Source organism: Drosophila biarmipes, unplaced genomic scaffold (genome assembly GCF_025231255.1).
Source record: "Drosophila biarmipes strain raj3 unplaced genomic scaffold, RU_DBia_V1.1 ptg000086l, whole genome shotgun sequence".
Classification (NCBI taxonomy): Eukaryota; Metazoa; Arthropoda; class Insecta; order Diptera; family Drosophilidae; genus Drosophila; species Drosophila biarmipes.
Genome location: NW_026114568.1, coordinates 5,327 through 19,306, shown reverse-complemented (window position 1 = coordinate 19,306; position 13,980 = coordinate 5,327). Strand labels below are relative to the sequence as shown.

At 33.0% G+C, this 13,980-nt stretch overlaps 3 non-coding genes across 3 annotated transcripts; all 3 read left to right on the top strand.

Moving 5' to 3' along the window:
- The first annotated feature begins 5,995 nt into the window (after positions 1–5,995).
- Positions 5,996–7,990, top strand: LOC127012469 (small subunit ribosomal RNA). Its single transcript, XR_007765955.1, has one exon. It is a non-coding gene; the product is annotated as a small subunit ribosomal RNA (ribosomal RNA).
- Positions 7,991–9,193: 1,203 nt separating this feature from the next.
- LOC127012465 (5.8S ribosomal RNA) lies at positions 9,194–9,372 on the top strand. The gene has a single exon (XR_007765953.1). It is a non-coding gene; the product is annotated as a 5.8S ribosomal RNA (ribosomal RNA).
- Positions 9,373–9,774: 402 nt separating this feature from the next.
- On the top strand, positions 9,775–13,744 carry LOC127012471 (large subunit ribosomal RNA). Its single transcript, XR_007765957.1, has one exon. It is a non-coding gene; the product is annotated as a large subunit ribosomal RNA (ribosomal RNA).
- Positions 13,745–13,980: the final 236 nt, after the last annotated feature.

Here is a 13,980-nt window from a genome sequence, read left to right as displayed (position 1 = left end):
TAATAACAATATGAATCGTCATCTTATTAGTGACGCGAAGATTGGCAAACATATAATATAAAAATATTCCTAAGGTCTAGATTTTCAAGTAAGAGACCAATTTGATTAACATATCAATATAAGTACAACTCGACCATCTAATAATAACAATATGAATCGTCATCTTATTAGTGACGCGAAGATTGGCAAACATATAATATAAAAATATTCCTAAGGTCTAGATTTTCAAGTAAGAGACCAATTTGATTAACATATCAATATAAGTACAACTCGACCATCTAATAATAACAATATGAATCGTCATCTTATTACTGACGCGAAGATTGGCAAACATATAATATACAAATATTCCTAAGGTCTAGATTTTCAAGTAAGAGACCAATTTGATTAACATATCAATATAAGTACAACTCGACCATCTAATAATAACAATATGAATCGTCATCTTATTAGTGACGCGAAGATTGGCAAACATATAATATAAAAATATTCCTAAGGTCTAGATTTTCAAGTAAGAGACCAATTTGATTAACATATCAATATAAGTACAACTCGACCATCTAATAATAACAATATGAATCGTCATCTTTTTAGTGACGCGAAGATTGGCAAACATATAATATAAAAATATTCCTAAGGTCTAGAATCTTAAGCAATAGACCAATTCAACTAAGAGTTGACATATAAAAATATGTTCCTTTTAATGTTAGCAAAATTTTATCGTCACATACTGTTAGTGACGCGAACGTTTTTTTCTCCATGTTTATATGAATGTTTATTCAAAGGTAGAAAGGCAGGATCGTTATTTTATAAGTGAAGCGATAAAAAAATATTATGCAATAGGACATCTATTTATAAATATTTTTAAGTCTTAGAAATTCAAGTAAAGAGATTCAAGAAATTCATTCAACTTAGAGCGCACATATAATTAAAACTATTCCTGAGGTTTAGAAACCAAATTAAATAAAGAGGACATATAAACGTATGTGGTATTTTGATGGTAGTAAAAATGTATCGCGATATTATTAGTGACGCGACCAATTTTTATACTCTTTGCTCCATGTGCAAATATATCTAGTGTTTAGATAGTCAATTAAAAATGACAATTTTAACTAAAAGACTTAAAAAAGTGTTTGTCAAACTTATAATTTTGTCAATACTATATAAAACGCCAATCATATCCTTATAAAAGTAAATACGGTATATGGTTATAAATACAAAACCATATATAAATAAAAAAATGAAATCGTATGTATATGGCTTATAGGTATAATACCTATAAGGCATAATAATGTATAATATTAGCAAATATACATATAAAAGTGCATAAATTGTATAGATATGGCATAAAGAAGGCATTTATGAGAATAGCTAGTAGAATTTGCCCATACACTACTAGCGAAATGAGATATTTATACCTAGTGAGGGCGGCACTAGTACTATAAATTGTGGCAAAATAAATCTTATGCAAATGCATAGGATTTTGTCAATACCGTACAAAAAACTAAGTAAAACGTATGGATATTGAAAAATAAATGGATTATATTCATAAAATACGAATATTTCTTGCATTCTCTTGTTATACGAGAGAATATCATACGGAGCGGGCAGCCCCTAGTATAGTAAGCAGTCGAATGGGAGACAGCGTGTCCAAAAACACCTATAGGGAGGTGGTCGTTGGCGGACCTCTCCTCGTATTGGTCAAACTTATGATTTTGTCAATACTATATAAAACGCCAATCATATCCATATAAAAGTGAATACAGTATATGGATATGAATAAAAAACCATACATAAATAAAAAAAAATATGTATAAAAAATTATACATATATTTATATTAAGCAATCGTATGGATGTGGCTTATAGGTATAATACCTATAAGGCATAATAATGTATAATATAGCAAATATACATATAAAAGTGCATGAATTGTATAGATATGGCATATAAGTGACATATTTATGAGAATAGCTAGTAGAATTTGCCCATACACTACTAGCGAAATGAGATATTTATACCTAGTGAGGGCGGCACTAGTACTATAAATTGTGGCAAAATAAATCTTATGCAAATGCATAGGATTTTGTCAATACCGTACAAAAAACTAAGTAAAACGTATGGATATTGAAAAATAAATGGATTATATTCATAAAATACGAATATTTCTTGCATTCTCTTGTTATATGAGAGAATATCATACGGAGCGGGTAGCCCCTAGTATAGTAAGCAGTCGAATGGGAGACAGCGTGTCCAAAAACACCTATAGGGAGGTGGTCGTTGGCGGACCTCTCCTCGTATTGGTCAAACTTATGATTTTGTCAATACTATATAAAACGCCAATCATATCCATATAAAAGTGAATACAGTATATGGATATGAATAAAAAACCATACATAAATAAAAAAAAATATGTATAAAAAATTATACATATATTTATATTAAGCAATCGTATGGATGTGGCTTATAGGTATAATACCTATAAGGCATAATAATGTATAATATAGCAAATATACATATAAAAGTGCATGAATTGTATAGATATGGCATATAAGTGACATATTTATGAGAATAGCTAGTAGAATTTGCCCATACACTACTAGCGAAATGAGATATTTATACCTAGTGAGGGCGGCACTAGTACTATAAATTGTGGCAAAATAAATCTTATGCAAATGCATAGGATTTTGTCAATACCGTACAAAAAACTAAGTAAAACGTATGGATATTGAAAAATAAATGGATTATATTCATAAAATACGAATATTTCTTGCATTCTCTTGTTATATGAGAGAATATCATACGGAGCGGGTAGCCCCTAGTATAGTAAGCAGTCGAATGGGAGACAGCGTGTCCAAAAACACCTATAGGGAGGTGGTCGTTGGCGGACCTCTCCTCGTATTGGTCAAACTTATGATTTTGTCAATACTATATAAAACGCCAATCATATCCATATAAAAGTGAATACAGTATATGGATATGAATAAAAAACCATACATAAATAAAAAAAAATATGTATAAAAAATTATACATATATTTATATTAAGCAATCGTATGGATGTGGCTTATAGGTATAATACCTATAAGGCATAATAATGTATAATATAGCAAATATACATATAAAAGTGCATGAATTGTATAGATATGGCATATAAGTGACATATTTATGAGAATAGCTAGTAGAATTTGCCCATACACTACTAGCGAAATGAGATATTTATACCTAGTGAGGGCGGCACTAGTACTATAAATTGTGGCAAAATAAATCTTATGCAAATGCATAGGATTTTGTCAATACCGTACAAAAAACTAAGTAAAACGTATGGATATTGAAAAATAAATGGATTATATTCATAAAATACGAATATTTCTTGCATTCTCTTGTTATATGAGAGAATATCATACGGAGCGGGTAGCCCCTAGTATAGTAAGCAGTCGAATGGGAGACAGCGTGTCCAAAAACACCTATAGGGAGGTGGTCGTTGGCGGACCTCTCCTCGTATTGGTCAAACTTATGATTTTGTCAATACTATATAAAACGCCAATCATATCCATATAAAATTGAATACAGTATATGGATATGAATAAAAAACCATACAAAAATAAAAAAAAAATATGTATAAAAAATTATACATATATTTATATTAAGCAATCGTATGGATGTGGCTTATAGGTATAATACCTATAAGGCATAATAATGTATAATATAGCAAATATACATATAAAAGTGCATGAATTGTATAGATATGGCATATAAGTGACATATTTATGAGAATAGCTAGTAGAATTTCCCCATACACTACTAGCGAAATGAGATATTTATACCTAGTGAGGGCGGCACTAGTACTATAAATTGTGGCAAAATAAATCTTATGCAAATGCATAGGATTTTGTCAATACCGTACAAAAAACTAAGTAAAACGTATGGATATTGAAAAATAAATGGATTATATTCATAAAATACGAATATTTCTTGCATTCTCTTGTTATATGAGAGAATATCATACGGAGCGGGTAGCCCCTAGTATAGTAAGCAGTCGAATGGGAGACAGCGTGTCCAAAAACACCTATAGGGAGGTGGTCGTTGGCGGACCTCTCCTCGTATTGGTCAAACTTATGATTTTGTCAATACTATATAAAACGCCAATCATATCCATATAAAAGTGAATACAGTATATGGATATGAATAAAAAACCATACATAAATAAAAAAAAAATATGTATAAAAAATTATACATATATTTATATTAAGCAATCGTATGGATGTGGCTTATAGGTATAATACCTATAAGGCATAATAATGTATAATATAGCAAATATACATATAAAAGTGCATGAATTGTATAGATATGGCATATAAGTGACATATTTATGAGAATAGCTAGTAGAATTTGCCCATACACTACTAGCGAAATGAGATATTTATACCTAGTGAGGGCGGCACTAGTACTATAAATTGTGGCAAAATAAATCTTATGCAAATGCATAGGATTTTGTCAATACCATACATAAACCGTATGGATATTGAGAAGTTAATAGATTACATCTATAATATGAGAAGTATTTTAGTATTCTTATTAAATAAGAGAATACTATAAGGGTGAGTGGCAAAGAGAATTGAATATACCCGAATGGGAGACAGCGTGTCCAAAAACTACTATAGGTGGTGTGGCAAATATGAGGAAGGCAATATATCCATATAATGAAAATAAAAGTGCGTTTTCTTATTATATAAGAGAACACTATATGGGTGAGTGGCAAAGTAAATTGAATATACCCGAATGGGAGACAGCGTGTCCAAAAACTACTATAGGTGGTGTGGCAAATATGAGGAAGGCAATATATCCATATAATGAAAATAAAAGTGCGTTTTCTTATTATATAAGAGAACACTATATGGGTGAGTGGCAAAGTAAATTGAATATACCCGAATGGGAGACAGCGTGTCCAAAAACTACTATAGGTGGTGTGGCAAATATGAGGAAGGCAATATATCCATATAATGAATATAAAAGTGCGTTGTCTTATTATATAAGAGAACACTATATGGGTGAGTGGCAAAGTAAATTGAATATACCCGAATGGGAGACAGCGTGTCCAAAAACTACTATAGGATGGTCAATGGGCCGGCCGTCTGCTATTGACATATGTCAGTAGAGAAGATATTATCCGTCAAATTTGTTTCTTTATTCATTTATTTGAATACGAGACTTGGCTCCGCGGTTAATATTTTAAGCCCAAAGATAATAACGTTGAAACAAAGGCCAAGTTTCTATTGTACATAGAATAACAAATTGTTTCCGAATTTTATCGTTAATTTTAGGAGGTAGGCTAACATGATTTATATTATATGTGTATTATTAAATAATAATAGTACATAAAAGTCTACCAAAGAAATATAAAAATGTAATTATGAATACATTTTCAATATTAATATCAACTTATATTGTTGATAATAAAAAATAGCTATTAAGAGAGTTATTTAAGAAATTATATAATATATAATAAAGAGTATATATATAAATAATATATAAGTATATATTATTTAAGAAATAAATATAGTAGTAATAATTATATATATACACTCGGTTCTATTTTATATATTACCAGAGACTTATATGGATATATATAGATAAATTTTAAATTTATCGTCAAAATACAAATGATTAACTCAATATCTTATATTGGTTAAACAAAAATTGTACATGTGTGGATACAATATATTATGTATGTCGAACAAAAATGATATTTTAGAATGAAATGTGCATATATAAAGAAAATATATGAAAAATAAATATTGTGTTTATAAAGAATATGATTCTTTTTGACATCAATAAAAACTTGTTATTATTAGTGGCGAAACAAGTATAAATTGGAAAACAAACGTATACGAATGCTATATAAAAATGGCCGTATTCGATAGAAATAAAATCTATAACAACATATATATTGCTAATTTCTATTCAAAAAATATGAATGAAATATGAATAAAAACATTATTCTGGTTGATCCTGCCAGTAGTTATATGCTTGTCTCAAAGATTAAGCCATGCATGTCTAAGTACACACGAATTAAAAGTGAAACCGCAAAAGGCTCATTATATCAGTTATGGTTCCTTAGATCGTTAACAGTTACTTGGATAACTGTGGTAATTCTAGAGCTAATACATGCAATTAAAACATGAACCTTATGGAACATGTGCTTTTATTAGGCTAAAACCAAGCGATCGCAAGATCGTTATATTGGTTGAACTCTAGATAACATGCAGATCGTATGGTCTTGTACCGACGACAGATCTTTCAAATGTCTGCCCTATCAACTTTTGATGGTAGTATCTAGGACTACCATGGTTGCAACGGGTAACGGGGAATCAGGGTTCGATTCCGGAGAGGGAGCCTGAGAAACGGCTACCACATCTAAGGAAGGCAGCAGGCGCGTAAATTACCCACTCCCAGCTCGGGGAGGTAGTGACGAAAAATAACAATACAGGACTCATATCCGAGGCCCTGTAATTGGAATGAGTACACTTTAAATCCTTTAACAAGGACCAATTGGAGGGCAAGTCTGGTGCCAGCAGCCGCGGTAATTCCAGCTCCAATAGCGTATATTAAAGTTGTTGCGGTTAAAACGTTCGTAGTTGAACTTGTGCTTCATACGGGTAGTACAACTTACAATTGTGGTTAGTACTATACCTTTATGTATGTAAGCGTATTACCGGTGGAGTTCTTACATGTGCTTAGATACTTGTATTTTTTCATATGTTCCTCCTATTTAAAAACCTGCATTAGTGCTCTTAAACGAGTGTTATTGTGGGCCGGTACAATTACTTTGAACAAATTAGAGTGCTTAAAGCAGGCTTCAAATGCCTGAATATTCTGTGCATGGGATAATGAAATAAGACCTCTGTTCTGCTTTCATTGGTTTTCAGATCAAGAGGTAATGATTAATAGAAGCAGTTTGGGGGCATTAGTATTACGACGCGAGAGGTGAAATTCTTGGACCGTCGTAAGACTAACTTAAGCGAAAGCATTTGCCAAAGATGTTTTCATTAATCAAGAACGAAAGTTAGAGGTTCGAAGGCGATCAGATACCGCCCTAGTTCTAACCATAAACGATGCCAGCTAGCAATTGGGTGTAGCTACTTTTATGGCTCTCTCAGTCGCTTCCCGGGAAACCAAAGCTTTTGGGCTCCGGGGGAAGTATGGTTGCAAAGCTGAAACTTAAAGGAATTGACGGAAGGGCACCACCAGGAGTGGAGCCTGCGGCTTAATTTGACTCAACACGGGAAAACTTACCAGGTCCGAACATAAGTGTGTAAGACAGATTGATAGCTCTTTCTCGAATCTATGGGTGGTGGTGCATGGCCGTTCTTAGTTCGTGGAGTGATTTGTCTGGTTAATTCCGATAACGAACGAGACTCAAATATATTAAATAGATATCTTCAGGATTATGGTGTTGAAGCTTATATAGCCTTCATTCATGGTGGCAGTAAAATGTTTATTGTGTTTGAATGTGTTTATATAAGTGGAGCCGTACCTGTTGGTTTGTCCCATTATAAGGACACTAGCTTCTTAAATGGACAAATTGCGTCTAGCAATAATGAGATTGAGCAATAACAGGTCTGTGATGCCCTTAGATGTCCTGGGCTGCACGCGCGCTACAATGAAAGTATCAACGTGTATTTCCTAGACCGAGAGGTCCGGGTAAACCGCTGAACCACTTTCATGCTTGGGATTGTGAACTGAAACTGTTCACATGAACTTGGAATTCCCAGTAAGTGTGAGTCATTAACTCGCATTGATTACGTCCCTGCCCTTTGTACACACCGCCCGTCGCTACTACCGATTGAATTATTTAGTGAGGTCTCCGGACGTGATCACTGTGACGCCTTGCGTGTTACGGTTGTTTCGCAAAAGTTGACCGAACTTGATTATTTAGAGGAAGTAAAAGTCGTAACAAGGTTTCCGTAGGTGAACCTGCGGAAGGATCATTAATGTTTTAATATCCTTACCGTTAATAAAATATTTGTTTATATTATAATAAATACATTATAGTATTACAAATAAAATATGAATTGCCAAAATGTATATGAGATCTATTATAGATCAAATGAAATTTCGAACAAGCAAATCGAAATAATGCAAATATTAAAATTATATATTGTATTTAATACATATGAGAGAAATTAATAAGCAGCCAAAGCAAACAAATAAAAATTCGAACAAGCAAATCGAATTATTAAAATAATAATATTAAATTATTATTGTATATCCTTACCGTTAATAAAATATTTGTTTATATTATAATAAATACATTATAATAATACAAATAAAATATGAATTGCCAAAATGTATATGAGATCTAATATAGATCAAATAAAATTTCGAACAAGCAAATCGAAATAATGCAAATATTAAAATTATATATTGTATTTAATACATATGAGAGAAATAATAAGCAGCCAAAGCAAACAAATAAAAATTCGAACAAGCAAATCGAATTATTAAAATAATAATATTAAATTATTATTGTATATCCTTACCGTTAATAAAATATTTGTTTATATTATAATAAATACATTATAGTAATACAAATAAAATATGAATTGCCAAAATGTATATGATCTAATATAGATCAAATGAAATTTCGAACAAGCAAATCGAAATAATGCAAATATTAAAATTATATATTGTATTTAATACATATGAGAGAAATAATAAGCAGCCAAAACAAACAAATAAAAATTCGAACAAGCAAATCGAATTATTAAAATAATAATATTAAATTATTATTGTATATAAACACAATTAAAATACTGTGTGTATATGGACCATAATATACACGCGTTGCGATATGTATTGTTCATCTCAGTTATGCGCATACATTGGATAATGCAACAACCTAAAATGTACAATGTTGTACCTGGTTTTATACAGGTTAATGTTTTATATAAATTTCAATTTATATCGCTAAAAAAGTATTAATATATATATATATATATTTATTTACAATAAATGCAATTTAAAAAGAAATACTTTGATATATATTGGTTATATAAAACTAAGACATTTCGCAGCATTCGTTTTAGGTATAAAAATAAATTTATTGAAGGAATTGATATATGCCAGTAAAATGGTGTATTTTTAATTTCTTTCAATAAAAACATATTTGACAAAATTAAGAAACCAATTTATAAAACTCTAAGCGGTGGATCACTCGGCTCATGGGTCGATGAAGAACGCAGCAAACTGTGCGTCATCGTGTGAACTGCAGGACACATGAACATCGACATTTTGAACGCATATCGCAGTCCATGCTGTTATGTACTTTAATTAATTTTATAGTGCTGCTTGGACTACATATGGTTGAGGGTTGTAAGACTATGCTAATTAAGTTGCTTATACAAATTTTATAATGAAATTTTATAAGCATATGGTATATTATTGGATAATAATAATTTAATTATTTTATTCATAATATTAAAAAATATATGAAAAACATTATCTCACATTAGTAAATAATTTGAATGTGAAAAACGAAGAGAAATATTTTCTTTTTCAATCAAATGATACTGAGAAATGTCTAGCATAAAAATTTATCTAGAATTGTCTCTTATTAATGATTAGAAAATAGAAAACCGTTGACAATATTATTGTTCTTCGTTGATTCGTTAAATCAAACAAATGCCATTTATATACAGATATTATTAATATAACGAATTTAATAAAATGTTTTATCATTATATATAAAGAATTAATTGCATATAAAAGTTATACACAACCTCAACTCATATGGGACTACCCCCTGAATTTAAGCATATTAATTAGGGGAGGAAAAGAAACTAACAAGGATTTTCTTAGTAGCGGCGAGCGAAAAGAAATCAGTTCAGCACTAAGTCACTTTGTCTATATGGCAAATGTGAGATGCAGTGTATGGAGCGTCAATATTCTAGTATGAGAAATTAACGATTTAAGTCCTTCTTAAATGAGGCCATTTACCCATAGAGGGTGCCAGGCCCGTATAACGTTAATGATTACTAGATGATGTTTCCAAAGAGTCGTGTTGCTTGATAGTGCAGCACTAAGTGGGTGGTAAACTCCATCTAAAACTAAATATAACCATGAGACCGATAGTAAACAAGTACCGTGAGGGAAAGTTGAAAAGAACTCTGAATAGAGAGTTAAACAGTACGTGAAACTGCTTAGAGGTTAAGCCCGATGAACCTGAATATCCGTTATGGAAAATTCATCATTAGAATTGTAATATTTAAACAATATTATGATAATAGTGTGCATTTTTTCCATATAAGGACATTGTAATCTATTAGCATACCAAATTTATCATAAAATATAACTTATAGTTTATTCAAATTAATTTGCTTGCATTTTAACACAGAATAAATGTTATTAATTTGATAAAGTGCTGATAGATTTATATGAATACAGTGCGTTAATTTTTCGGAATTATATAATGGCATAATTATCATTGATTTTTGTGTTTATTATATGCACTTGTAGGATTAACAATGCGAAAGATTCAGGATACCTTCGGGACCCGTCTTGAAACACGGACCAAGGAGTCTAACATATGTGCAAGTTATTGGGATATAAACCTAATAGCGTAATTAACTTGACTAATAATGGGATTAGTTTTTTAACTATTTATAGCTAATTAACACAATCCCGGGGCGTTCTATATAGTTATGTATAATGATATTTATATTATTTATGCCTCTAACTGGAACGTACCTTGAGCATATATGCTGTGACCCGAAAGATGGTGAACTATACTTGATCAGGTTGAAGTCAGGGGAAACCCTGATGGAAGACCGAAACAGTTCTGACGTGCAAATCGATTGTCAGAATTGAGTATAGGGGCGAAAGACCAATCGAACCATCTAGTAGCTGGTTCCTTCCGAAGTTTCCCTCAGGATAGCTGGTGCATTTTAATATTATATAAAATAATCTTATCTGGTAAAGCGAATGATTAGAGGCCTTAGGGTCGAAACGATCTTAACCTATTCTCAAACTTTAAATGGGTAAGAACCTTAACTTTCTTGATATGAAGTTCAAGGTTATGATATAATGTGCCCAGTGGGCCACTTTTGGTAAGCAGAACTGGCGCTGTGGGATGAACCAAACGTAATGTTACGGTGCCCAAATTAACAACTCATGCAGATACCATGAAAGGCGTTGGTTGCTTAAAACAGCAGGACGGTGATCATGGAAGTCGAAATCCGCTAAGGAGTGTGTAACAACTCACCTGCCGAAGCAACTAGCCCTTAAAATGGATGGCGCTTAAGTTGTATACCTATACATTACCGCTAAAGTAGATGATTTATATTACTTGTAATATAAATTTTGAAACTTTAGTGAGTAGGAAGGTACAATGGTATGCGTAGAAGTGTTTGGCGTAAGCCTGCATGGAGCTGCCATTGGTACAGATCTTGGTGGTAGTAGCAAATAATCGAATGAGACCTTGGAGGACTGAAGTGGAGAAGGGTTTCGTGTGAACAGTGGTTGATCACGAGTTAGTCGGTCCTAAGTTCAAGGCGAAAGCCGAAAATTTTCAAGTAAAATACAAATGCCAAACAAATATATATATTATATAAAATCTAGCTAAATTAATATACTTGAATAATTTTGAACGAAAGGGAATACGGTTCCAATTCCGTAACCTGTTGAGTATCCGTTTGTTATTAAATATGGGCCTCGTGCTCATCCTGGCAACAGGAACGACCATAAAGAAGCCGTCGAGAGATATCGGAAGAGTTTTCTTTTCTGTTTTATAGCCGTACTACCATGGAAGTCTTTCGCAGAGAGATATGGTAGATGGGCTAGAAGAGCATGACATATACTGTTGTGTCGATATTTTCTCCTCGGACCTTGAAAATTTATGGTGGGGACACGCAAACTTCTCAACAGGCCGTACCAATATCCGCAGCTGGTCTCCAAGGTGAAGAGTCTCTAGTCGATAGAATAATGTAGGTAAGGGAAGTCGGCAAATTAGATCCGTAACTTCGGGATAAGGATTGGCTCTGAAGATTGAGATAGTCGGGCTTGATTGGGAAACAATAACATGGTTTATGTGCTCGTTCTGGGTAAATAGAGTTTCTAGCATTTATGTTAGTTACTTGTTCCCCGGATAGTTTAGTTACGTAGCCAATTGTGGAACTTTCTTGCTAAAATTTTTAAGAATATACTAATTGGGTTAAACCAATTAGTTCTTATTAATTATAACGATTATCAATTAAACAATCAATTCAGAACTGCACGGACTTGGGGAATCCGACTGTCTAATTAAAACAAAGCATTGTGATGGCCCTAGCGGGTGTTGACACAATGTGATTTCTGCCAGTGCTCTGAATGTCAAAGTGAAGAAATTCAAGTAAGCGCGGGTCAACGGCGGGAGTAACTATGACTCTCTTAAGGTAGCCAAATGCCTCGTCATCTAATTAGTGACGCGCATGAATGGATTAACGAGATTCCTACTGTCCCTATCTACTATCTAGCGAAACCACAGCCAAGGGAACGGGCTTGGAATAATTAGCGGGGAAAGAAGACCCTTTTGAGCTTGACTCTAATCTGGCAGTGTAAGGAGACATAAGAGGTGTAGAATAAGTGGGAGATATTAGACCTCGGTTTGGTATCGCCATGAAATACCACTACTCTTATTGTTTCCTTACTTACTTGATTAAATGGAACGTGTATCATTTCCTAGCCATTATACGGATATATTTATTATATCTTATGGTATTGGGTTTTGATGCAAGCTTCTTGATCAAAGTATCACGAGTTTGTTATATAATCGCAAACAAATTCTTTAATAAAACGGTGCATTTATGTATTTTTGATTTGAAAATTTGGTATAACTCCAATTACTCAGGTATGATCCAATTCAAGGACATTGCCAGGTAGGGAGTTTGACTGGGGCGGTACATCTCTCAAATAATAACGGAGGTGTCCCAAGGCCAGCTCAGTGCGGACAGAAACCACACATAGAGCAAAAGGGCAAATGCTGACTTGATCTCGGTGTTCAGTACACACAGGGACAGCAAAAGCTCGGCCTATCGATCCTTTTGGTTTAAAGAGTTTTTAACAAGAGGTGTCAGAAAAGTTACCATAGGGATAACTGGCTTGTGGCGGCCAAGCGTTCATAGCGACGTCGCTTTTTGATCCTTCGATGTCGGCTCTTCCTATCATTGTGAAGCAAAATTCACCAAGCGTTGGATTGTTCACCATGCAAGGGAACGTGAGCTGGGTTTAGACCGTCGTGAGACAGGTTAGTTTTACCCTACTAATGACAAAACGTTGTTGCGACAGCATTCCTGCGTAGTACGAGAGGAACCGCAGGTACGGACCAATGGCACAATACTTGTTCGAGCGAACAGTGGTATGACGCTACGTCCGTTGGATTATGCCTGAACGCCTCTAAGGTCGTATCCGTGCTGGACTGCAATGATAAATAAGGGGCAATTTGCATTGTATGGCTTCTAAACCATTTAAAGTTTATAATTTACTTTTTAAACGACAATGGATGTGATGCCAATGTAATTTGTAACATAGTAAATTGGGAGGATCTTTGATCACCTGATGCCGCGCTAGTTACATATAAAAGCATTATTTAATACAATGACAAAGCCTAGAATCAATTGTAAACGACTTTTGTAACAGGCAAGGTGTTGTAAGTGGTTGAGCAGCTGCCATACTGCGATCCACTGAAGCTTATCCTTTGCTTGATGATTCGATAATAAAATTGCATAATTTATTTGTTGTGTTGAACTTCTTATATAAAGTTCAACCAACAATCTATTTGTATGCATTGATTGTTTGCTTGGCTTTGTGGCGAATTTTTAATCCTTTATATATTACATTCCTAAGGTCTAGATTTTCAAGTAAGAGACCAATTTGATTAACATATCAATATAAGTACAACTCGACCATCTAATAATAACAATATGAATCGTCATCTTATTAGTGACGC